Consider the following 27,513-nt stretch of genomic DNA (forward strand, 5'->3'; position numbering starts at 1 on the left):
GGGACATACATATCAAGGACACGTAGCACCTGTTCCTTGAACAAGTTCCACATTTCACTTGTGTCCTTCCCTGCCAGCCTATGTTCCCAACTTATGCACTTTAATTCTTGTCTGACAACATCGTATTTACCCTTCCCCCAATTGTAAACCTTGCCCTGTTGCACGTTCCTATCCCTCTCCATTACTAAAGTGAAAGTTACAGAATTGTGGTCACTATCTCCAAAATGCTCCCCCACTAACAAATCTATCACTTGCCCTGGTTCATTACCCAGTACTAAATCCAATATTGCCCCTCCTCTGGTCGGACAATCTACATACTGTGTTAGAAAAGCTTCCTGGACACACTGCATAAACACCACCCCATCCAAACTATTTGATCTAAAGAGTTTCCACTCAATATTTGGGAAGTTAAAGTCGCCCATGACTACTACCCTATGACTTCTGCACCTTTCCAAAATCTGTTTCCCAATCTGTTCCTCCACATCTCTGTTACTATTGGGGGGCCTATAGAAAACTCCTAACAAGGTGACTGTTCCTTTCCTATTTCTGACTTCAACCCATACTACCTCAATAGGGTGATACTCCTCGAACTGCCTTTCTGCAGCTGTTATACTATCTCTAATTAATAATGCCACCCCCCCCACCTCTTTTACCACCCTCTCTAATCTTATTGAAACATCTATACCCAGGGACCTCCAACAACCATTTCTGCCCCTCTTCTAGCCAAGTTTCCGTGATGGCCACCACATCGTAGTCCCAAGTACCGATCCATGCCTTAAGTTCACCCACCTTATTCCTGATGCTTCTTGCGTTGAAGTATACACACTTCAACCCATCTCCGTGCCTGCAAATACTCTCCTTTGTCAGTGTTCCCTTCCCCACTGCCTCATTACATGCTTTGGCGTCCTGAATATCGGCTACCTTAGTTGCTGGACTACAAATCCGGTTCCCATTCCCCTGCCAAATTTAAGTTGAAAGGTGAGAGTTGTTTACCTTTAACAAATATGGTCGGGGAGATCCTGGAAGTGAGAATTAAAGAAGTATAAGAAGGGCCCTCCAGGGAAGTTCTATGCACAGTTTTACCTTACAGAAGAAAGAAGAAAAGAGAAAGAGGAAACCAGAAGTAGCAGAATACAAGAGAAGTAAAGACCATGTGCAGTCCATCAAGTGCTGCCTGCTTATTAAGTATAACCTAATGAGGTATTTTTTTTACTGTGAAACTGTTAATATTGCAGCGAGAGTGTCTCAAAATGGAGGACCTCCTACTGAGATTTTTCAAAATGGAACCAATAAAATGGAACCTACAAAGTTCCAGAGATTAGCTAATGCCAACTTCACTACAGGAACGGGCTATCCTGTTTTCGAACCAGAAAATCAAGGAGAAACTGAGTGGTGCAGTGGGATAGACACTGGGCTTTCAATTGAGGACTGAGTTGCAAGTGTTCATTATTTACTGGCTCTAATAGTTCTATTTGAGCTGAATTTGTGGCATCCCAATATAGTTTCAAGGAAACATGATGGTCCTCAACAGAAATTGTTCCTATTTTTTTTGGCAGCATCCCAGGTGGAACTGGGATTGAAAATGGAAATAAGTACCATACTAGTACAGCAGGGGGGAGTGCTCTTCTTAGGTTGGTACTGATAAACATTGGGATAGGATAGCATAAGCTTTATTTTGCATCTATGCTATGCCAGGCCTTGGTTCCGTCACAAGGAGAACAAAATTCATTTGAAAGATTAAATCCTTGCGACTTGAATTGTGCCAGGCCTTGAGCCCAAAAACAGTGGTTATCACTGTTGCTTCACAGCTCCATGGTCCCAGGTTCGATTCCCAGCTTGGGTCACTGCCTGTGTGGAGTCTGCACGTTCTCCCCGTGTCTGCGTGGGTTTTCTGTGGGTGCTCCGTTTTCCTCCCACAAGTCCCAAAAGACGTGCTGTTAGCTTAATTGGATATTCTGAATTCTCCTTCTGTGTACCCGAACAAGCGCCGGAATGTGGCGACTAGGGGATTTTCACAGTAACTTCATTGCGGTGCTAATGTAAGCCTACTATGACAATAAAGATTATTATTATAAAACGCGAGGAGACCAGTGTCAGAAAACTCCCCTCTGGCGCAGCAACCACATTATACGCCAGGTAACAGCCCCATTCTCCAAACTTGAGTATTCACTGTCTGAACAAAGGTAGACTCTCCTTTTACCTATCTTCCTCTGAGTAAAATGGCCAAAGGAATTGTATAGAACTCCTCGGGTTGTATGACCCATATTGAATGTATACAGTGAATATTACATGTATCTCAATTGTAGTGAAGCACCTCAGAATGCAAAATGATCTATGCAAAAACTTGGATATCATTGCACTTTCTGAGATGGCCTTTTTGAAATGTTCTTTCATATATTTTATAAATAAAGTATATTTTTGCAACAAAAAAATTGTCAAAGGAATACATCACAGGCAGCAGCAGTGCTCCACTGTTAAGACTTCATGGGTGGGATTCTCCGCACCTTCAGGGGCTAGGCCGGTGCCGGAGTGGTTTGCACCATGCCGGTAGGCGCAAAAGGGGCTTGGCGCAATGACAACCGGCGCCGAAGGGCCTCCGCCGACCGGCACGAGTTGGCGCATGCGCAGGGGCGCCAGCGTGTGCTGGCGTCATCACAGCGCATGCGCAAGTGGGTTCTTCTCCGCATCGGCCATCGTGGAGGTCCACAGCAGCTGACGCAGAGGAATAGAGTGCCCCCACGGCACAGGCCTGCCCGCGGATTGGTGGGCTCCGATCACAGGTCAAGGCACCGTGGGAGCACCCCCGGGGCCAGATCCCCCGCACCCCCCCGAGGACCCCGGAGGCCACCCGCAGAGCCGGGTCACGGCGGTAAGTACCTACCTTAATTTATGCCGGCGGGACGGGCCTAAAACGGGCGGCTGCTCGGCCCATCGTAGGCCGGAGAATTCGGGCGGCACCGGGGCCCATTGCGTCGCGCCGGTCCTCGCCATTCCCCGAGGCGGGCGGCGCGATTCACGTCGGGGGGATTTTTTGGGGGCCGGAGAATTTGGCGGCCGGCGGGGGCGGGATTCACGATGACCCCCAGCGATTCTCCAACCCGGTAGGGGGTCGGAGAATCCCACCCTAAAATTAGCATCCTCATAACATAACTCATTGAGCCTGTCCCACTTATTTGTTATCCTTGCCCCCTCGAGTCTTTTAATATCAGTACCTGACTTTTTTCCATTTCCTACAGTGCCCCAACTCCAAAACATCTATCTTTATTTTATGCACACTGACTGACTTTGCATCTATGGTCTTCCACATTCCGGCAACGATTTGTTTGTAGACAAATTTAACAGATTCTCGTGGAAGTTGTTTTGGTTGTTCTCTAGTTAAGTTGTTATGGTGAATGTATTCACCTAATGCATGCACGATACTGTAACCTATGACCTATGACCTGGAAGTGGTAATACGAGCTGCTTCCAGGTACTGTACTGTAACCCCGGTGGGCTCCCCCTCTGTCTCCGCCCTCACCGGGGCCATATATAGACCGGCCGCCTGTTGGCGGCATTCATCTGTACAACCGACTCTGGCTAGGCAAGTTCATGACTAATAAAGCCTAATGTTCACTCGCTCTCTCTGCCTCTCGGTGAATTGAAAGTATATCAGTTGTATTCTGGGGCAGCACGGTGGATTGTGGTTAGCACTGCTGCCCCACGGCGCCGAGGTCCCAGGTTCGATCCTGGCTCTGGGTCAGTGTCTGTGTGGAGTTTGCACATTCTCCCCACATTTGCGTGTGTTTCGCTCCCACAACCCAAAGATGTGCAGGTAGGTGAATTGGCCACGCTAAATTGCCCCTTAATTGTAAAAAATGAATTGGGTACTCTAGATTTTTTTTTTTTTAAGTTGTATTCTGGACTCACCTACCAGAGCGAAGAATCTTTCCCTCCCACCCTTGACAACGACTTTCATGATTTAAGATGCCTATACCAGTGTTTTCCTGACCCCACGCCCCTCTTGCATTCCACCACACCAGAAGCTTCTTCCTAGTTACTCAATCTCTCCTCAGAAATTCAATTTATTCATTTAAATAATTTGCCACTGGACATCCTTCTTAGGGGTGGGCATTCAAAACAATGTTTATTTGAAATGAGACCTGAGTAGCACTCTGTATAATTCTGGCAATATTCTATACTTTTTTACAATAAAACCCACCATCCCATCAGCCGTTCTGATACTTTTTTGCACCAGCCAGCTAACTTTTAACGATTAAAGAGCATATTATTATCATCCACATTGATATACATGATCAACCTTTCACAAAAACTAACCTATTAAATTCTACTTTACCATTTTTTCAGCGACATCTCTTCATCTGTTGCCCCCTCCTTTAAATTTCCCGTCATTACATCTCTCCTCAAAGAAACGACCCCTAATTCCTCCATTCTGCAAACCAATGCCCATCGTCGAGTTCCCTCCAAAATCACCCCCATCCGACCTTCCAAAATGATACTTCTGACATAGGAACATAGGAATTAGGAGTAGAAGTAGGCAATTCAGACCCTCTAGCCTGTTCCGCCGTTCAATCAGATCATGGCTGATCGCTTCATGGCCTCAAATCCACCTCCTTGCCTGTTCCCCATATCCCTTTAACTCCTTTTTATCAGAAATATATCTATCTCCTTCTTGAAACCATTTAAGGACTCAGATTCCACCGTACTATGGGGCAGCAAGTTCCACAAATTCACCACCCTCTGCGAGAAGTAGTTCCTCCTCATCTGAGTTCCAAATCTACTGCCTCTCAACCTAGATCTGTGACGTCTCGTTCTAGATTGCCCCACATGGGGAACATTTGGTCTACTTTTACTTTACCAATCCCTTTTAGAACAAAGAATAACAAAGAAAAGTACAGCACATGAATAGGTCGTTCCGCCCACCAAGCCTGTGCCGATCATGATGCCCTAACTAAAAAAAAAAACATTTTGCCCTTTCTTGGTCTGCATTCCTCTATTTGCTGTCCCTCATAATTTTGTACACCTCATTATGTCACTTTATTCCATTACGGTGTTCCTTAAAACCTACCCTCTTTACCAGGCTTTTGGTCATCTGCCCCTGTATCAGCTAATGTGGCTTACGGTCAAAATTTGCTTTATGGTACTCCTGTGAAGAGCCTTGGGATGTTTTATTGCATTAAAGGTGTTATATAAATACAAATTGTTGTAAATTCCACCCGCTCACTAACCTCGAGGCTTCATGTATCTCTCTGACTGTATTCTCCTACTATACTCTGAAGACCAAAGCTAAGTGTTTATTTCACACTAATCGTCTTCTAGTACTGTCCTACATAAACCTCTTTTAATAGACAGCCTCCTTCTAAAGCAGCTGTTTTTTGGATGTTCTTATGAAAATCTTTGCTATTATTCTTTGATACCACCCATGGATTTTCTCTTTCCAAACTCTATCTGGTCTCATTATTCTTCTTGATCTCCTTGTGCTGCTTTTTATCATCTTTCTGGTCGTTACTCCTGTCATTGTTCTTTGTCATTACATTTGTCTTCTTCTTTTCTTTAATATTGTTCCAACTATTCTTATAGATCACACTTCCATCGCCTCTTCTTGCCTTTCAGACCATGGGCATATTTTGTAATCCACTAACTACCTTCTTGAACAGATCCCATTACTGGAACATAGATTTACCCCATAATTTATCGCACCTTATTTCACCCATTGCCTTTCTCAACCCTTAAATGTTATTTTTACTATTATAGTCACCTTGCTTGTTTGCATTTAACTGTTTCTTTGACATGATATAGTGATCTGAATTGAAATATTGAAATAACAGTTATAATCCAATTATTAATGATCAATCACATTTACATTGAATTACTTGTCAAATATCACACTGATATTTTCAGATCTCTACCTTTGCGATAAATTGTAAAATAATCAATTAAATGTTGTCATTGATAGGTGCTCCAGTGGAGATTTAGTTTTAAAAATAAATACACGGATATACATTAAGAGCTGCAGTCTTAAAATGTTTAAGTACAGCCTTGAGTACTTCTTTCATTTGACAGTTATGTGCTGCTTTATATGTTTGAATTGCTTGCTCTCATATTCAAATCATCTCCTTGCCTCTTTCTGATGGTCACCCTGACCTAGGTATGTTATTCCCACCACCTCCAATTCTGGTCTATTGTGTTTCTGTACTCCTTTTCCTGAGCTGGCAGGTAGGGTTATTAATTTTAGAGCAGTCACATTTGAAATTCTCAGTCGGCAGCTTAACATCACAAAGCGCTTTTCTTGGTAGTAAGCAACCAGAGAAGTGTTTACTGTATTATCGTGCCTGATAGAGTAAAGCTATTACTGTGATTGCCTGTCAGACCGAGCCGGATCTGGATATACACAAGAGCATTCATGCTGCACATATGTAAATATTAAATCTGCAAATACAGTCTACAAATCAGCACTTATAGTTTGTAGGCATTCAAAAAATTATTATTAAATAGTAATTAAGTAGTATTAAGGTCAGTTCGGTGGCACAGTGGTTAGCACTGCTGCCTCACAGTGTCAGGGATCCGGGTTCGATACCAGGCTTGGGTTACTGAGTGTGTGGAGTCTGCACTTTCTCCCTGTGTTTGCGTGGGTTTCCTGCAGGTGCTCCGGTTTCCTCCCACAGTCTAAAGATGTTCAGGTTAGGTGGATTGACAATGCTAAATTGCCTCTTTGTGTCTAAAGGAAAGGTGGGGTTGCGGGGTTAGGGCGGGGGTGTGGGCCAAGGTAGGGTGCTCTTTCAGATGGTTGGTGCAGACTTGATAGGGCAAATGGCCTCCTTATGCACTGTAGGGATTCTATAATTCGATGAGCACTTCATCCGGAGGGCACACTGGAAGGCTGATGGGTGTGGACAATGAAATGTTTGGTGTTTGAGCGAACCTGTCAGAAAGTCTGCAGGCGATTTTGAGAGAATCAGGAAACACGATTCTCTCCGGAGAGATTGCGTTTCCTGATTTTCCCCATTTATTAAGGACACGGAGAGAGCAAACCGGGTAAAAGAACAATGCCCAAACAGTATATTTACACTCCCCGATAGACCCCTACCGGGTTCCTTCTGGTCGGTGCCTTACTGGCCGACCTTATATACATTGGGTAATGGGGATACCCCGTCCCGAGCGGGGGAACCCGCACTCCGAAAGGAGCATGGGGAAGACAAGCATTCCCACCTTGTAGGCCCTGTGTGGAATATTACATTCTTTCCCTCCAAAGTCCGAAGGCCCCCTCGATGAGTGATGAGACGGAGAAGGAGGAGCAACCGGAGGATGTCGGGAACATAGGCAACCGGGCAAGCACAGAAATGGTGGTAGGCTTCCGGGTTCACCTGGACTTTAGCCACGGCCCCTTTAATGGTGCCCAATCCAGGCTGGAAAATCTCCGGGAATTTGCTCAGAACTGTACACGACTCGTCAGACCCCACTTGGAGGCTATGCTGCCAATCCAACCGCAGCTGGTGCAGCCAACCATGGCCCAACAGGTTATTTCCTTGCATAACACTGAGAGGAAGGCTCACTGACTGATGCCCATAAACCACTGTAGTGAGGGTGGACCCCACGATATTCAACCTTTCCCCTGGGTAAGTGGCCAAACCAGCCGTCGTGTGGGACAAAGACAAAGTATGCGTGATAAGCTCGGCACCACGACCGAAACGGCTGCTCCCGTATCCACCTCCATCTGGAGCATGTGACCATTAACTTGTATCATTACTAAGATGAGTGGGAAAGCAAAAAGTGCAGAGGATACGGGAAGTCTGCAGAGGGAGTTGGATGGTTTAAGTGAATGGGCTAGAGTCTGGAAGATGGAATACAATGTTGACAAATGTGAGGTTATCCATTTTGGTAGGAATAACAGCAAACGGGATTATTATTTAAATGATAAAATATTAAAACATGCTGCTGTGCAAGGGGACCTGGGTGTCTGAGTGCATGAGTCGCAAAAAATTGGTTTACAGGTGCAACAGATGATTAAGAAGGCGAATGGAGTTCTGTCCATTGATAGAGGGATGGAGTTTAAGACTAGGGAGGTTATGCTGCAATTGTATAAGGTATTAGTGAGGCCACGCCTAGAGTATTGTGTTCTGTTTTGGACTCCTTACCTGAGAAAGGACGTACTGGCACTGGAGGGTGTGCAGAGGAGATTCACTAGGTTAATCCCAGAGTTGAGAGGGTTGTATTATAAGGAGAGGTTGAGTAGACTGGGACTGTACTCATTGGAATTTAGAAGGATGCGGGGGGGGATCTTATAGAAACATATAAAATTATGAAGGGAATGGATAGGATGGGCAGCAGGGTAGCAGAGTGGTTAACGCAGCTGCTTCACAGCTCCAAGGTCCTAGGCACAATTCCCGCTTTGGTCACTGTCTGTACGGAGTCTGCACGTTCTCCCCATGTCTGCGTGGGTTTTCTCCGGGTGCTCCGGTTTCCTCCCACAGTCCAAAGATGTGCAGGTTAGGTGGATTGGCCACGCTAAGTTGCCCATAGTGTCCAAAAAGGTTAAGTGGGGGTTGCTGGGTTATGGGGATAGGGTAGAGATGTGGGCTTGAGTAGGGTGCTCTTTGTAAGGGCCGCTGCAGACTCAATGGGCCAAATGGCCTCCTTCTCCTTCTCCTTCTGAAAATTCTATGATTCTATGATAGATGCGAGCAGGTTGTTTCCACTGGCGGGTGAAAGCAGAACAAGGGGGCATAGCCTCAAAATAAGGGGAAGCAGATTTAGGACTGAGCTTAGGAGAAACCTCTTCACCCAAAGCGTTGTGAATCTATGGAATTCCCTGCCCAGTGAAGCAGTTGAGCCTCCTTCATTAAATGTTTTCAAGATAAAGATAGATAGTTTTTTAAAGAATAAAGGAATAAAGAGTTATGGTGTTCGGGCGGGAAAGTGGAGCTGAGTCCACAAAAGATCAGCCATGATCTCATTGAATGGCGGAGCAGGCTCAAAGGGCCAGTTGGCCTACCCCTGCTCCTAGTTCTTATGTCCTTATCAGAACATAAATAGGGGCACTGCCAAAGAGTTCAGCTTCACTTCAGCCTCATCGTCGGCCTCTTCTGGGTCATCCAGATGTAAGGCCTGGCCTTCAGCCTCTTCACCCAGAATCCAGACTCGCAGTAATGTTTGGTCCCGCTGCAGGGTTACCACATGAGGGATGACGCCCCAAAACGTCCACCTCCGTCCCTTGTATCTCTTTGATGCCACATTCCACATTTTCTTGGGATAGGAAGATCTGCAACGCCTGCTGAAAAGTTAGGGACACTTCGTCCAAAAGCTTTTTCTGGATTTCCATTTTGCTGATGTCATAGACCAAGCAGTAGAGGAGCATATCGGAAAATAGTTCCATACTCACAAGACTCAGCTACCTTCCATAGCCGAGATGTGAACTCGAAGACGGACTCACAGGTGGATCTCTCTGCCGTGTTAAACCGTTATCTTGGAACGATTATCGCCGGGTTTGGGTCAAGTGTCAAGAGCTGGTTGAATGTTTGCGTATCTGGTGTCGCCCGGTACATGAGACTCCAAATCACCCGAATGTATGCAGTCCCAAGGCCGTCAACAGTATGCCATTTCTCCATGATATTGGCCTGGAAGAAATAACACATTCGCTCAGCGTATTGGTTCCAGCCTTCAACACCGGTGTCCAATGCCTCTAGCCGCCCAAACAGAGGCATGGTGAATCAAAAAACCCGAACCTGGGTCCAGAAATTCAGGGAGGTTGCTCAGCGAGTATGTCACAGCATCTACAGCAAGCCAGCGTACTCCTCGTCGCCAGTTAAATAAGGACATGGAGAGTTCAAACCGAGTAAAAGTAAGAACAAAGTTTTATTTACAAACAGTATATTTACACTCCCAGGCGACCCCTACCGGGTGCTTCTTGGGTCGCTGCCTTACTGGCTGACCTAATATACACTGGAGGTACCACGCCCCTAGCAGGGGAGCTCGTATTCAGCAAGGAGCACGTGGAAGACAAGCATTCCCCACCCCATAGGCCCAATGTGGGATATTACACTTCACACCTCACCGGCAATGCCTTGGGATTTACACCCGCAAAGGGCAGGAGCCTCATTTAAATGGATTTTTTAAAATAAATATTTTTATTGTCCTCCTTTTTCACATTTTCATCATATTTACAACAACAAATATTTAACAATAACAAATACAATGGCAATCCCCTAGCCACCAATCCCCTCATCCCACCAACCCTCAAATGGATTTTAATTCTTTTAAATATCACTAATGGCTCTCCCCCACCACATGTTCCCCCCCTCATTAAATATGAATACCTCACCGACATAACAAAATATTTGGCCTAATGAGAATCAGTCGAGGGGATCGCTCTGGGGGTGCAGAGGTAAATACAGACCCCGGGGAGGGGGGTGAGGGGAGAGAACCAGGCCGTGTCCTAGCACTGCCCTTGGCACGACCAGATTGGCACTGTGCCAACTTAGCAGTGCAAACCTGTCAGTGCCCACCTCTGAGGGGGGCAGTACCAAGGGTGGGCCCTAGAGGGAGGCCCATGGGGGTTAATATATGTGTGCTGGGGCGGAGAGAATTCTGTGAAGCTTCCAGCCCTTCAATGCAATGTTGAATAGCATAGAGGAGTCCGGCACTAACTTGGCACTGGGCTTTGCGCAGAGCTTGGCACACATCCTTGTCAGCTTAGAACTGCTGCCCAACTCTATCAGCACACCGTGGACCCAACCTTGATCAGCATCTGATGATTAATATCTCAAGCTTCCATTGTAAACAAGTAGAAGCCAATCAACGCCTGGGTCCTGCGGTGCCTGAGGTCATCCAAGTGCAGACTACAGCCATCATAACTGCAGATACCCAAGTTCAAGGGGCTTGCAAGGTGTCCCAGCTGCCTAGTAATCGGTCTACTACAATTGATGTTACAAATAAAGGTATGCTATATTGCAAACAACGTTCTGGAAGAGTGGCAGGAACCCCATGGCGCACAAACCTGCTTCCTTCTCAGGATGAAAGCACTTGTCCTCCCACTGCTGTCAGTCCACCAATGCTGTTGTTGCTATCAGCTCAGTTCTGATGAAAGATCATTAACCTGTGACGTTGAAACTGTTTCTCTCTCTGCAGATGCTGTCCAACCCACTGAGTATTTGTTGTTGCCCAGAATGAAATGGCGCAGTACAAAGATGGACTTACAAGGTCACCCTCCGAGGCCATTTGCATTCTGCCTCAAGGAAAACCTTCCATCAGTCATGTTGCAGATGTTAGGGTAGCACTGTGTAGCAGCACGGGAACAGGCATTGTTTTTCAGAAGACAGGTACTGCAATGCACAAGAGAGAGCAGGGCCGGGATTCTCCGAGCCCGCGCCGGGTCGGAGAATCGCCGGGGAGGGGGGGGGCACGCGAATCGTGCCACGCTGGGCCGCCAATTCTCCTGGGACTGGAGAATTGGCGCCAATCGCGCCGCCTCCACGCCAGTCGGGAGCTGTTGACAGCGGCCCCCGCAGTGGTTCTGCACGCTTGACGGGCCGAGTGCCCGCCAAGATCCGCCGAGTCCCGCCAGCGTCGTTTGCGTATGGTCCTACCTGGCGGGATCCCAGTGTTCTGGCTGGGGGGGCCGTCCTGGTGGTGGGGCAGGGGGGAGCCGACTCCGGGGGGGGCGGGGGGGGGGCCTCCACAGTGGCCAAGCCCGCGATCGGGGGCAACCAATCGGCGGGCGTGCTAATTCTGGCGCCGGGCCCCTGTAGGGCTCCGCCATGTAACCCGCGGGCCGGCGTGGAGACAGCTGTGGCGCGCATGCGCCTACCCGCGCCAGCCGTGGCACGCATGCATGAACCTGCGCCAGCTGTGGCGAGTCGGCTTTCATCATTCTAGCTCCCGAGGACGGGGAGAATAACTGGGCCGGTTTTGACGCCGCCGTCAACACCTCGCCGGGATTTCGGAGAATCCCGGTATGGAATATATAACTTGATTTGCAACTTTGATTTGGAATTAATTATATTGTGGTGACTTTTATTTTTGCATTGTAGCCAAGCCGACACTGCGATGGTATGTAGCAAAGCAAAGTAAGGAATGGGGAATTGGGATTGTCTTTACTGGTGTTGTTATTGAAGTGCCAATCATGGACAGCCCGGCCAGAAAGGGGCCGCCTGCGTTGCAATAGGGGATTAAATGTCATCTCCTCACTTTCAATACAGACCCCCCATCCTTTTCCAACAGTGGGTGACAAATTGCTGTTGGAAATATCGCCAGCTTTAGCATGGATGGAGTCTGCACATAAAAGTGCATGGCCACTCTCAGCAATGCCATCCTCGCCCTGTTGGAGGTTGCAGTTGTGTCTGTAATATGTGCCAGATTTTAGAGAGGACATCCTTACTGAAATGCTGACTCTACAAACAGATTCATGGAGGAAAAATGTTTGCTGAACAACTGGATGGATGTGGCTTGCTGCTGAGAGTCCTCTCCCCTACATCTTCCTCCCTGTCCTCGTCCTCATTTTCTGAGCAACTTGTCCCGTTCCTTGTGCCCTCTGCTCATTCTCCCAGTCATGCTTCTTTCCAGGAGAAATGCCAGCTACTGTAACCATGACTGGGAGTAAGTGGTTTGTGAGAAGCCTTTAGGGCAGGGCAAAGTCACTGGGCTCCTGTCACACAGCTGCCTGCAGCCTCCCCCAGAAAGGAGCAATTGTACAATTGTAGCAACAACCAGTAGAAACCAATCAGCAACTAATCTGAAAGCAATTGATGATGACTCTAAATATAGTTTATGGAGCGTTTGCTGCAGATAGCGTTGAGCTCCTTATCGACAGAGTTGTTGTGAAATCTGCACTTTGTGAAGCCATTCCCAATCATCCACTCAACCCCTAATTTCCCTCCTGGCAATCGCAACTCCAGTTTCCCCGACCTCTGATCTTGATCCCACAACTCCAATCTGACCCATGGACTTTCCTGAGGCCCTTTCCTTTGGTCTTCACAGCACTAGCTCGATGATAATAATTTCCTTCGCCAAATATCTCAGGAACGTCGACCCTCAGTATTCTAGAAAAGAGTGTACCTTCCTGAGCACTCGCAGCTAGAACAAAGAATGATATAGACCTTTTTAAGAAGCGCACTCATTTTTTAAAGTTAAAACACATTATCTGAGAGGAACAGGGGCAGCACGGTGGTACAGTGGTTAGCACTGCTGCCTACGGCGCTGAGGACCCAGGTTCGATCCTGGCTCTGGGTCACTGTCTGTGTGGAGTTTGCACATTCTCCCCGTGTCTGCGTGGGTTTCACCCCCACAACTCAAAGATGTGCAGGCTAGGTGGATTGGCCACGCTAAATTGCCCCTTAATGGTAAAAAAAAATTATTGGGGATTCTAAATTTATTTTAAAAAAGAAGAGGAATAGAAAGAAAGTCAAAAGATATTTATTGAGGCTTCTTCAGCTCAGGTTATATACTGAGTGGCTGGCTGACCAATACAGCCTGCTGACACTCATTATATCGGGTTATTCATTAAGGATATCTAGTTAAACAAAATAGCAGATAGCTGTCACTCCCTGTAGCATTCTGCCTTCAGGAGAAAATTAGGTGGAAGAGGAAAAGAGATTGAGCGCAATTTAAAGTTAATAAAAACAGAAAATGCTGGATAACGCAGTAGTAGGTCTGGCAGCATCTGTGGAGAGAAACCGAGTTAATGCTTTGGATCTAAATGATCCTTCTACAGAATGTTAATAGCTTTAGCTTTTGAAATATCGGTGAAATTAGCATCATATAATGTAATAATGGATGTAATACATGGGTGGAAATTAATTTAAAACTGTACACTTTATCAGATATAGTCATTACATTAATCTTGCTTTCTCGATGTAAAGGTTTTACATAATGGAAGGCAATTCTGGAACCTCATTAAAAATCATTCCAGGTCATTGTGAGCCGAGTTGCTTGTGCACACAGTGTACTTCAATGTTTCTGCTACAATTACTACAGATGGCAGGTCATTGGGATTTATTGGGTTGTTACAGTGTTACCTCAAGGCATGATCTTCAACTAAATCAACTTCCTGCTTACGTGTTTATTCATTTGAAAAACAAGGTAAAAGATGTGTATTCTTGGGAGTTAGACCCTATTTAATTTTCTCAGCATAGTTTGTGAGAATTCAGTATTTCTAGATCAAATATAACCATGTCGGAGATAGAGTAAAGCTTCCTGTTCTCAGACCCCAAGTCCTTTAAACCCAACTTTCACAGAACAACTCTTTGACAAAGAGTCATCGGACTCGAAACATTCGCTCTTTTCTCTCCCTACAGCTGCTGCCAGACTGCTGAGATTTTCCAGCATTTTCTCTTTCGTTTCAGATTCCAGCATCCGCAGTAATTTGCTTTTATCGCAGAACACATCTGACTGGGTTTAGGTGAACGTTTCAACTAATCATAATCGGCCAGCCTAATCTTCCCTGCGCAAATTTGCTATTAATGACTAATTTAGAAAGATTGATGGTTTTCTGTTGTAGATTCAACTTACTTTGGCTATCATTAAAACATCAGTTTGGGTTAAATTTGAATCAAGGCTTAAGAAAAGAAAGCAGAGAGTTTTAATTTACTGTGCCATCCACCCGTGATGTTTAATATTATTCAATATTCCCATGAGCACTTTATTTATTTATTTATTAATAAATTTAAAGTACCCAATTCTTTTTTTTTTCCAATTAAGGGGCAATTTAGTCTGGCCAATCCACCAACCCTGCACAACTTTTGGGTTGTGACAGCGATACCACGCAAACACGGGGAGAATGTGCAAACTCCACATGGACAGTGACCCAGAGCCAGGATCGAACCTGGGATCTCGGCGCCGTGAGGCAGCAGTGCTAACCGCTGCGCCAGCATGCTGCCCCCATGAGTACATTTATAACATTTGCAACCAAGGTTTGCCATTGAGATCAACAATAACAATTTGCATTTATATAGTGCCTTTGACAAATAGTAAAATATTCCAAAGTGCTTCTTAGAAGCAAAGCCCAATAAATAGCTGCCTGCCCAAAGATAGAAGTTATTATAATGGGCGACCAAAAGCTTGATCAAATATATGGGCTTCAAGGGGCATCAAAGGAGAGAGAGAGGTGTAGGTGTTCAGGAAGGGATTTCCACAGGATGGGGCCTGAGCCTCACTCCTCTAATTCTGGCCTCTCCTTCCTCTGTCCCGCCATTGACCCTGTGCCTTCAGCTGTCCTGGCGCTGGGCATTGTAACTTCCTCGCTAATAATCTTCACCACTCCATCTTTAAAGATCCTGCTTTAAAACTAACTTCTTTCACCAATGAGTTGGTCACCTGTCCTAATGTCACTTCCTTTGGCTCTGTTACGTATCAGAGAAACACCATTGGCTGGTGCAATCTCACGTGTTACTCACTGATGGAATCGGAGCATTTTGCGAGCATTTGTCGAGTTCACCATTGTAGCCTGTCTGAGCAGCATCTTGTAAATAAACCTCTTGCACTATGTTGCATGAAATCAACATGTGCCAACTCTGATTCTTTCTCTTTGCAGCTACAACAAAGCATAACAAAAGAGAAACAGGCGATGAGATTCTGAGCCGTTAAAAAAAGGGAGAATAGCAACTCTCGACGATGATTTTGTGAGCGAGAAGAAAGAATCTTCCATGGAGAGCCACACCATTGGGAGTGGAGTCGGGGAAAAAATCATCGATTTCCAAGGCAAAACCATCAGTGTGGCAAGTAAAAGTAACTCAAGTAAATACTGGGACACAGTACAGTGTGTAGTGAGTCATCCGGTTGATCGTGACAGCCGCTAGTGTTAGTAAAAGGGTTTTCACCTCTTTCAAATGCGAGTTACTGGGGCTTACTCCAAACTGAGGAAAGACGTTTTCAGCACACGGGCAGCACGGTGGTTAGCACTGGTGCCTCACGGCGCCGAGGTCCCAGGTTCCACCCCGGCCTTGGGTCACTGTCCGTGTGGAGTTTGCACATTCTCCCCATGTTTGAGTGGGTTTTGCATCCACAACCCAAAGTTGTGCAGGGTAGGTGGATTGGGTACTCTAAATTTATATATATTTTTTTAAAGTTTTCAGTACACACATACCGTTGAGTGGGTAGAGCTGTGGAGACCGAGGCACTGAAATGGGCCACGGGAACACAAACCTACGCCTGGGATTCGAGAGCGAGGCACAGAAACAGCTAGTCTGCATGTGTGCTGCGAGTTTGTCCGCTTTAAACAGACAGAAAATAAACAACAGGGAAGGTACGCTGAAGAGTGAGGAGCACAGATCAAGGAGCTGCAATCCCAAAATGGTGGGAAATCAGCTCAGTTGGGAGGAACACATTCATATTACGACAGAATTCCGCACACTCAACTAAACCTGGAGACAAGGACAGCACGTGGCACAGTGGTTAGCATTGCTGCCTACGGCGCTGAGGACCCAGGTTTGAATCCCTGCCCAGGGTCATTGTCTGTGTGGAGTTTGCACATTCTCCCTGTGTCTGTGTGGGTTTCGCCCCCACAACCCAAAAGATGTGCAGGCTAGGTAGATTGGCCACACTAAATTGCCCCTTAATTGGAAAAATAAAATTGGGTGCTCTAAATTTATTTTTTAAAAACTAAACCTGGAGACAAGGCATACAATAAGTTAATGACTGTCTTACAAGAACATTTCTCTCTCCATCCACTATTAATAGCTGAACGATTCCACTTCCACCGTCATGCACAGGAGGAAGGGGAAAACATTTTGCAATTTGTTGCATCACTCCGAAAGCGAGCAAAGCACTGCGAATTTGGCCAGACTTTGGATGCTACACTTTGTGGCCAATTAGCTTGTGGCCTAGCAATGAAGCCAGGAAATTGTTGACTGTAGGTGCATTCACCCTAAAATTTGTGATAGAAATCGCAACTGTGGAACTTGCTGCAAGAGAGGCTTTGCTGATTGGATTTCGAGCTGAAGTCCACCTGATGGAGTCTGTGAGAAGCAGCTTCACGAAGAACCTACCGTGTCATCGCTGCAATCAAGTGGGACTGGAGATTATTGGAGGACAAATGCAAAAGCTGGGGTAACGTTGGTCACATTGCCAAGGCCCCTTGGTCACGTCAACCTTCATCAGCACAAATGAAGTGTACCAAGAAAAATACTGCAAAGTCTACAAGTTTACCAGTTAAGTGATCCAACTGAAGACTTACTGAGTACCAAAGTGTCAAGTCAGCTGAAGGAATTTAAGCTCGGCGTTCAAGCAGGACAAGGAGACCAGCAATGATTTTTGGTCTTTCCAAAATTAAATGGGAATACTACTCGGATGGAAGTGGATACGGCCACTGTGGTATCACTTATGCCTGAATCGATATACTGTCAAAACTTGATATATCTGCCATTGCAAACATCTGGGGCGGGATACTGCATTGGCTGATGCCGAAATCGCAAAACGTGATTGGGCGGAGAATTGGTTCCAACGCAAAAATCACAGTGGGTGCCAATTTGATGCCAAGTCACAATTCTCCATCACATCAACAGCGGCATCAATGTGTACCAGAACGCACAGACAGTAAACACCATTTGCATATCATTAGCAGGCTCAACCCTGTATTCTCCGGAGCCTCCATGATGCTCCGCCTCCAATGGGCCGAGTTCCTGATGGAACAATTCTCTTGTGCTTTCAAAAATGGTGAAACCAGCGTTGTGGCTGATGAAGGAGAGGGAGGAGGTAGGACACAGAGAGGGGCGACTGTTGGCTGCCGGTCCGGACACTGGCCGAGCTGGCTAGGGTGGGGGGGGGGGGGGGGGGCCCGGGGAGGGGGATGGATGGGGGGAAATGGCCGAGCAGCTGGGGTGACCCCCCTCACGGGACTGGAGCGGTGTCCAGGCACGGGCTGCCATTACCGCGGCCATCTTGCTGCGCACTCCACTGACAGCCCATCTGGGCCCCTGGTTCTGCAGAGTGACACCAGCCATATGGGTGCCCCCAACCCCCAACTCCCGCACATCCGCTACCGTCGCCCGCCCCCCCCCCAACCTGGCCATCACCCGCCGCCCACCCGACCCAGGCAACACCTATAGTAGCCCCTACGGAGGCCACGGTGCATATTGTTGGTGAGGGCAATGCCAGCCAATGGTAGCTCTGGCATCAGGAATAGGCACCAGGGCCAGAAGCCTCTATGGTTCCGGCCACCGGTGGGGCCAGGAGTGCAGGGATGGGGGTTGTGGGTGGGGGTAGGGGACATGTGAGGGCAGATTCCACCGTGCCATCTGGGCTACGATGTAGCCCGGTGGACCTGGTCGGGCACGGGGGTAAGCACCACGGTAACATGCTTGCCTTTCACCCCCTGTAGACAATGAATATTGGAATTCACCAGCAATGGTGGCCCTCCTGCTAGTTGCCGCAGCCCTGGGAGATGCCCTGTAGCTGTACGAGCTGGAGCTGCTCAAGGAGGAGGAAGCTGCAGCAACGGAGCATGCAGCAGCAGAGCATGCCACAGAGGAACAGGAGATAGCCGCCCAGGATGGAGAGCGAGCTGCCAGGCAGGCCAAGGAGGAGAAGGTGGAAAGGAGATGCCGCATGAGGCCTCGTGTGTACCGGCACCGCCTGTCATTCGAGGACCTGCTGGACTGGGCCTAGACTGTGGCTGAGCAAAGAGGCAATGCGACACATCTGCCAGGTGGTGTGTGTGGGGAGTGCAGTGTGTATATGCAGTTTCAGCTTGTCAGCCTCCTGATTGTCAATTGCGAAGCCAGCGAATCCAGCACCGTTTCTCATTAGAATCAATTGTGTTCCACATGGTGCCAGTGCTAGACCATTTTTTAAAAAAAATAATTTTTATTCAAATTTTCACAATATATCAACAACAAAATACAGAAAGAAAAGAACAACCCCCCCCCCCTGTATACATAAATAATAAATTAACAGCTTTCATCAACACAAAGGCAAAAATACACGGCCACTCAAGAAAAAACGAAAAATTAACCAAACCCCCCCGCAGGTTGCTGCTGCTGCTGACCATTGTCTACCGCTCTGCCAGGAAGTCTAGAAATAGTTGCCACTGCCTGAAGAACCCTTGTACCGATCCCCTTAAGGCAAATTTCACCCTCTCCAATTTAATGAACCCTGCCATATCGCTGATCCAGGATTCCACGCTTGGGGGCCTCGCATCTTTCCACTGAAGGAGAATCCTTCGCCGGGCTACCAGGGACGCAAAGGCCAGAATTCCGGCCTCTTTCGCCTCCTGCACTCCCGGCTCCTCTGCCACCCCAAATATTGCGAGTCCCCAGCCCGGTTTGACCCTGGATCCTACCACCCTCGACACCGTCCTCGCTACGCCCTTCCAAAATTCCTCCAGCGCTGGGCAGGCCCAGCACATATGGGTGTGATTTGCTGGGCTCCCTGAGCACCTAACACACCTGTCCTCACCCCCAAAGAACCGGCTCATCCTTGTCCCGGTCATGTGTGCCCTGTGCAGCACCTTAAACTGTATGAGGCTGAGCCTCGCGCACGAAGAGGAAGAGTTCACCCTGCCCAGGGCACCCGCCCACCTCCCCTTGTCAATCTCCTCACCCAACTCCTCCTCCCACTTACCCTTTAGCTCCTCCACTGAGGCCTCCTCCTCCTCCTGCATCACCTGATACGTTGCAGAGATCCTTCCCTCGCCAACCCACACCCCCGACAGCACCCTGTCCTGGACCCTGCGTGGTGGCAACAGTGGGAACTCCACCACCTGCCGCCGAACAAACGCCCTTACCTGCATATATCTGCAGGTGTTCCCCGGGGGGAGCCTGAACTTCTCCTCCAGCTCACCCAGGCTCGCGAACTTCCCGTCCACAAACAGGTCCCCATCCTTCTAATACCTACCCTGTGCCAGCTCAGAAACCCTCCGTCCATCATCCCTAAGACAAACCGGTGGTTCCCCCGAATTGGGGACCACACTGAGGCCCCCACCTCCCCCCTGTGATATCTCCATTGCCCCCAAATTTTGAGGGTAGCCGCCACCACTGGGCCCATGGTGTACCTCGTTGGAGAAAGCGGCAGCTGTGCCTCACCAGCGCCTCCAGGCTCGTGCCCACATAGGACGCCATCTCCAGCCTCTTCCATGCCGCCTCATCTCCACATTTGCGGCCTAATAATACCCACAGAGGTTAGGCAGCGCCAACCCCCCTCCCTATCCCTGCACCGCTCCAGGAACACCCTTCTCACCCTCGGGGTCTTCTGTGCCCATACAAACCCCATAACGCTCCTGTTAACCCGCCTGAAGAAGGCCCTAGGGATCAGGATGGGGAGGCATTGGAACAGGAACAAAAACCTCTGGAGCACCGTCATTTTAACTGACTGCACCCTACCCGCCAGGGAGAGTGGCAGCACGTCCCATCTCTTGAACTCCTCCTCCATCTGCTCCACCAGCCTCGTGAAGTTCAGCTTATGCAGGGCCCCCCAGCTCTTGGACCCCCAGGTACCTGAAATTCCTCACCGCCCTTTTTAGCAGGAGCTCACCAATCCCCCTCTCCTGTTCCTCCGGGTGCACTACGAACAACTCGCTCTTCCCCATATTAAGCTTGTAACCGGAGAAATCTCCAAACTCCCTAAGGGTCCTCATCACCTACAGCATCCTCCCCACCGGGTCCGCCACATATAGCAGCAAATCATCCGCATAGAGCGACACCCGATGCTCCTCCCCACCCCGCACCAGCCCGCTCCAGTTCCTCGACTCCCTCAACGCCATGGCCAGGGGTTCAATCGCCAGTGCAAAGAGCAGGGGGACAGGGGACACCCCTGCCTCGTCCCCCGGTGTAGCCGGAAATACTCTGACCTCCTTCTGTTCGTGGCCACACTCGCCACCGGGGCCTCATACAGCAGCCTCACAACCTGACGAACCCCTCCCTGAACCCGAACCTTTCCAACACCTCCCACAGGTACCCCCACTCCACCCTATCAAAAGCCTTCTCCGCATCCATCGCCGCCACTATCTCCGCCTCCCCTTCCATCGCCGGTGTCATTATAACATTTAAGAGCCTCCGTACATTGGTATTCAACTGCCTCCCTTTCACGAACCCCGTCTGATCCTCGTGTATGACCTGCGGCACACAGTCCTCTATCCTCAAGGCCAAAATCTTCGCCAACAACTTTGCGTCTACATTTAAGAGTGAGATCAGCCTGTATGACCCACATTGTAGGGGATCCTTGTCCCGCTTCAGGATCAGGGAAATCAGCACTCTAGACATCGTCGGAGGCAAAGCCCCCCCTTCCCTTGCCTCGTTAAAGGTCCTTACCAACAGCGGGCCCAGCAGGTCCGCATACTTCTTGTAAAATTCAACCGGGAACCCATCCGGCCCTGGTGCCTTCCCCGCCTGCATGTTCCCTATCCCTTTGACCAACTCCTCCAACCCAACCGGCGCCCCCAACCCCGCCACCTGCCCCTCCTCCACCCTCGGAAACCTCAGCTGGTCCAGAAAGCGACCCATCCCTCCCTCTTCCTGTGGGGGCTCAGACCGGTACAGTTCCTCGTAGAAGTCCCTGAAGACCCCATTGATACCCACCGCACTTCGCACCGTGTTCCCCCCTCCATCCCTAACTCCCCCGATCTCCCTAGCTGCCTCTTGCTTCCGAAGCTGGTGCGCCAGCATCCGGCTCGCCTTTTCTCCGTATTCATATACCGCCCCCTGCGCCTTCCTCCACTGCGCCTCCGCCTTCCTTGTGGTCAACAAATCAAACTCAGCCTGGAGGCTACGCCGCTCCCTCAGCAATCCCTCCTCCGGGGCCTCCGCGTACCTCCTTTCCACCCTCACCATCTCCCCCACCACCCTCTCCCTCTCTCTTCTCTCCCCCCTCTCCTTGTGCGCCCTAATGGAGATCAGCTCTCCTCTGACCACCGCCTTCAGCGCCTCCCAGACCACCCCTACTTGCACCTCCCCATTGTCATTAGCCTCCAGGTATCTCTCTATACACTTCCGCACCCGCCCGCTCACCTCCTCGTCCGCCAGCAACCCCACCTCTAGGCGCCACAACGGGCGCTGGTCCCTCTCCTCCCCCAACTCGAGGTCCACCCAGTGCAGAGCATGATCAGAAATGGCTGTCGCCGAGTACTCTGTGTCCTCCACCCTCGGAATCAGCGCCCTACTCATGACAAAAAAGTCAATCCGGGAGTAGGCCTTGTGAACATGGGAGAAGAATGAAAATTTCCTAGCCCCCGGTCTCGCAAACCTCCACGGATCCACCCCTCCCATCTGGTCCATGAACCCCCTCAGCACCTTGGCCGCCGCCGGCCTCCTGCCCATCCTAGACCTAGAGCGATCCAAGTCAGATCCAGCGCCGTGTTGAAATCCCCCCCATTATCAGGCCCCCTGTCTCCAGATCCGGAATCCGGCCCAGCATACGCCGCATGAACCCCGCATCGTCCCAATTCGGGGCATATACATTGACCAACACCACCCGCTCCCCCTCCAGCCTGCCACTTACCATCACATACCTACCGCCATTGTCTGCCACAATGCTCAACGCCTCGAACGACACTCTCTTCCCCACCAAGATCGCCACCCCCCGATGTTTTGCATCCAAACCCAAATGAAACACCTGCCCCACCCACCCCTTTCTCAACCTTACCTGATCCGCCACCCTCAGGTGCGTCTCCTGAAGCATGGCCACATCCGCCTTCAGCCCCTTCAGGTGCTCGAACACCCAGGCCCGCTTGACCGGCCCATTCAGTCCCCTTACATTCCAGGTTATCAGCCGGATCAGGGGGCTACTCACCCCTCTCCCCCGCCGACTAGCCATATCCCTTCCTAGGCCAGCCACGTGCCCGCGCCCCCCGCACGGCCCGTTCCCCACAGCGTCAGACCCCCACCCCGACCTCCTCTACCAACTCCAGGTCCCCCTTGGCCATTCCAGCAGCAACCCGGTCCCCCACTAGCTGCATTGCTCCCCCCATTGCACTCCTTGTCTGGCATCTTTGAATCTGTCTATGTATATGTTTCTGGAACATACCTCTTCATTCACCTGAGGAAGGAGCAGCGCTCCGAAAGCTAGTGGTTTGAAACAAACCTGTTGGACTTTAACCTGGTGTTGTAAAACTTCTTACTGTGCTCACCCCAGTCCAACGCCGGCATCTCCACATCATTGCACTCCCGTAAGTCAGCTGACTCCTGCTGACCCAGGCCACTCCCGCTGCTCCATCGAACACCCCCAGTGTGGAACTTCCCCTCCCCCCCCCGTCCACCAAGTGCTAGCCCCTTAACAGTAATGGAATCGGTCCAGGTGTGGTGCCAGTTTTGCTGTCGTGAAAGTCCACGAATTCTGTGTTGGCATCAACACTTAGTCTCAGAAACGGAGAATCCCGCCACTGATGTGGCCTTGAAGACAAATACTGAGTAATGCCACTGAAAGGCTTCATCAAGGTGTGTATGGAAGTTTTTTTAATATAAATTTAGAGTATCCAATAATTTTTTTCCAATTAAAGTGCAATTTAGCGTGGCCAATCCACCTACCCTGCACATCTTTGGGTTGAGGGGGTGAAACGCGTACACGTGGAGAATGTGAAAACTCCACACAGATAGTGACCCGAGGCCGGGATCGAACCTGGGTCCTCGTCACCGTGAGGCAGCAGTGCTAACCGCTGCACCACCGTGCCATCCCTAGTGACTGTGGAAGTTCACAAGCAGAAAGTGGAGTTGCCTCTTCATGTTGTTCAAGGAAAATTTGCAGCATTGTTTGGAAGATCTTGATGTGGAGATGCCGGCGTTGGACTGGGGTGAGCACAGTAAGAAGTCTTACAACACCAGGTTAAAGTCCAACAGGTTTGTTTCGAATCACTAGCTTTCGGAACACAGCTTCTTCCTCAGGTGAATTCCTCACAAGCTGTGTTTCGAAAGCTAGTGATTCGAAACAAACCTGTTGGACTTTGACCTGGTGTTGTAAAACTTCTGGAAGATCTTGGTTAAGGAAGATTAAGCTAAACTGGGCCATCGTGAACCAACTTGTTGATTCTACAGATGATTTTCAACCATTTCTGATAAAGTATGCAAAGGTATTTGAGGCGTCATTGGATCCATGACTGGGGTTGAAGTGAAACTGAAGATAAAGGTGGACAGCGTGCCGAAGTGTTAGAAAGCACGAACTGTCCCCGATACTATTTGATCTAAAGTGGAAGAAGAACTGAGAGGTTACTGAAGAGAGGAGTCACTGAGACTCACCACCTGCAATTGAACAACCTCAATCATCTTCTTCTTAAAGAGGGATGGTTCAGTTCGAATATGCGGGAATTTCAAAACAACTATCAACCCTGAATTATGTGCTAATCATTGCCCTTTACCACTTATCGAAGAGCTTCTTGCAGGACTCTCAGGTGGCCAAACATTTAGCCAAATTTACCTCTCCCAACGAAAGAGAAAATGCTGGAAAATCTCAGCAGGTCTGGCAGCATCTGTAGGGAGAGAAAAAAGCTAACGTTTTGAGTCCGATGACTCTTTGTCAAACTCACCCAAGCCTATCTGCAAATGAATGTAGCTAGTGAGCATCAACCCTTACTGACCAAAATAACACACAGGGGTCTGTTTCGGTATCGTAGGCTTCCTTTTGGAACAATGTCAGCTCAAATTCTCTTCCAAAGATCTATGGATCAAATCTTGAGTGGATGTGTAATGCTACCTGAATGACATTTTGATTCCAGGTTTGAACGATGTAGAGTAAATAAAGAACCTAGAAGCTACTCTTGCAAGTCTCAATAGCGAAGTCCCGCAGCTGGCCACCTCTCCCACACCGCAAATCAGCACCCCCCCCCCACCGCAAATCAGCACCCCCCCACATTGCAAATCAGCACACCCCCCACATTGCAAATCAGCACTCCCCCACATTGCAAATCAGCACCCCCCACACCGCAAATCAGCACCCCCCCACATTGCAAATCAGCACTCCCCCACATTGCAAATCAGCACCCCTCCACATTGCAAATTAGCACCCCCCCACATTGCAAATCAACACCCCCCCCACATTGCAAATCAGCACCCCCCCACATTGCAAATCAGCACCCCCACACAATGCAAATCAGCACCCCCCCACACCGCAAATCAGCACCCCCCCCACATTGCAAATCAGCACCCCCCCCCCACCGCAAATCAGCACCCCCACATTACAAATCAGCACACCACCTACATTGCAAATCAGCACCCCCCCCACATTGCAAATCAGCACCCCCCACACCGCAAATCAGCACCGCCCCACATTGCAAATCAGCACCCACCCCACATTGCAAATCAGCACCCCCCATCATTGCAAATCAGCACCCCCCCACATTGCAAATCAGCACCCCCCCACATTGCAAATCAGCACCCCCCCACATTGCAAATCAGCACACCCCCACATTGCAAATCAGCACCCCCCCACATTGCAAATCAGCACCCCCTCACATTGCAAATCAGCACCCCCCCACACCGCAAATCAGCACCCCCCCCCCACATTGCAAATCAGCACCCCCCCCCACATTGCAAATCAGCACCCCCACACATTGCAAATCAGCATCCCCCCACACCGCAAATCAGCACCCCCCCCCACATTGCAAATCAGCACACCCCCCACATTGCAACTCAGCACCCCCCCACATTGCAAATCAGCACCCCCCCACATTGCAAATCAGCACCCCCCAAATTGCAAATCAGCACCCCCTTCACATTGCAAATCAGCACCCCCCCACATTGCAAATCAGCACCCCCCCCACATTGCAAATCAGCACCCCCCCACATTGCAAATCAGCACCCCCCACATTGCAAATCAGCACACCCCCACATTGCAAATCAGCACCCCCCCCACATTGCAAATCAGCACCCCCTCACATTGCAAATCAGCACCCCCCCCACACCGCAAATCAGCACCCCCCCACATTGCAAATCAGCACCCCCCCCACATTGCAGATCAGCACCCCCCCACATTGCAAATCAGCACCCCACACATTGCAAATCAGCATCCCCCCACACCGCAAATCAGCACCCCCCCACATTGCCAATCAGCACCTCCCCCACATTGCAAATCAGCACCCCCCCCCACATTGCAAATCAGCACCCCCCCACATTGCAAATCAGCACCCCCCCACATTGCAAATCAGCATCCCCCCACACCGTAAATCAGCACCCCCCCCCACATTGCAAATCAGCACCCCCCCCCCACCACACCGCAAATCAGCACACCCCCACATTGCAAAGCAGGCCCCCCCACATTGCAAAGCAGGCCCCCCCACCCAGATTTTCTGGGTGCCCTCCTTCCCCCAAGAATGGGGGTGACCCAGTCCCCCCTGCAGGAACTCCCTAACTAGGGAGACCCCCCCCCCCCACAGGGACCCACCTAATAGCGGGACCCCCCCAAATGACCCCCTTAATAGGGAATGCCACCACAGGAACCCACTAACTAGAAGCCCCCCCCCCCCCCGCCCCCACGGGACCCCCTAACTAGAGGGACCCCCCACAGAGCCCTAGAAAAAAGACTTTTGCAGCCTTGATTCATTCATCTCCTTTCATAGGTGAGTGACTCTAAGACTGCAGCTGTTTGTGGAAGTTGTCAATCACAGCCCACTACAAGGAATGAATGAATGACTTGCAGCTCCAGGATCTGAGGGGTTTAAACACACGTCACAGCTTTTCTCTTTCCAGGAATGGGCATGTGGTGCCTCCAGGTAAGTGTTACAGCTGTAGTTTCTGTCACTGCTTCCGTCTGGACAGCTCTCTAGGTTCCAGGCTGGGGGCTTTTTTCTGGGGGGTCTTTGGGGGAGTCCTGTAGTTAAGGGGCCTCTGTGAAGGGTCTGTTTAGTTTTGGGGCCCACAAGGATGGCATGGTGGTGCAGTGGTTAGTCTTGCTGCCTCATGGCGCTGTCACTGGTCACTGTCCGTGTGGAGTTTGCACATTCTCCCCGTGTTTGCGTGGGTTTCACCCCCACAACCCAAAAGATGTGCAGGCTAGGTAGATTGGCCACGCTAAATTGCCCCTGAATTGGAAAATAATAATAATTGGGTACTCTAAATTTTAAAAAAAGAGAGGGTCAATTGAGGGGTTTTATTGAAGATGGCAACTGCCCATAGTTTATTTCAAAGAATTGGTCACTGCTGGAGTTTAGGCGGGGTGGGGGACTTATTTGTTTACAGGGGGTAGCTCAGGTGAGGCAGAGGGAGGGGTTGAAGGTGAGAGTCTTTGTAAAAAGTGTTTATTAATGGAATCTTGTTAAAGAATGTTTGTAATGGTTCATGTTTTTTTAGATCCTTTAGTATGAAATATTAAAAATGTAATAAAAATAATTTCCAAAGACAATTGACGATTAATGAATTTGACATTGGCACGCTGACCAATTATTGTCTGCACATAGTGAGAGAATCTGTACCAGATGTTTACACCACAGAGAGTGTGGATAGTGACATGCAGACTTGAAGACTACACCTGCTGAAATGACAGAATCTGTTACGACAGTCATCCACACAACCAGAGACAGTTCCTGAGTTGTTTCACCAGATGTAACACCCACCGGTATGCAGGAAGACACTCCTAGTACCCCTAAGAGCCAAGTTCCTGAACGTCGACTTC

This window comes from Scyliorhinus torazame, chromosome 3 (assembly GCF_047496885.1).
Source record: "Scyliorhinus torazame isolate Kashiwa2021f chromosome 3, sScyTor2.1, whole genome shotgun sequence".
NCBI classification, from domain to species: domain Eukaryota; kingdom Metazoa; phylum Chordata; class Chondrichthyes; order Carcharhiniformes; family Scyliorhinidae; genus Scyliorhinus; species Scyliorhinus torazame.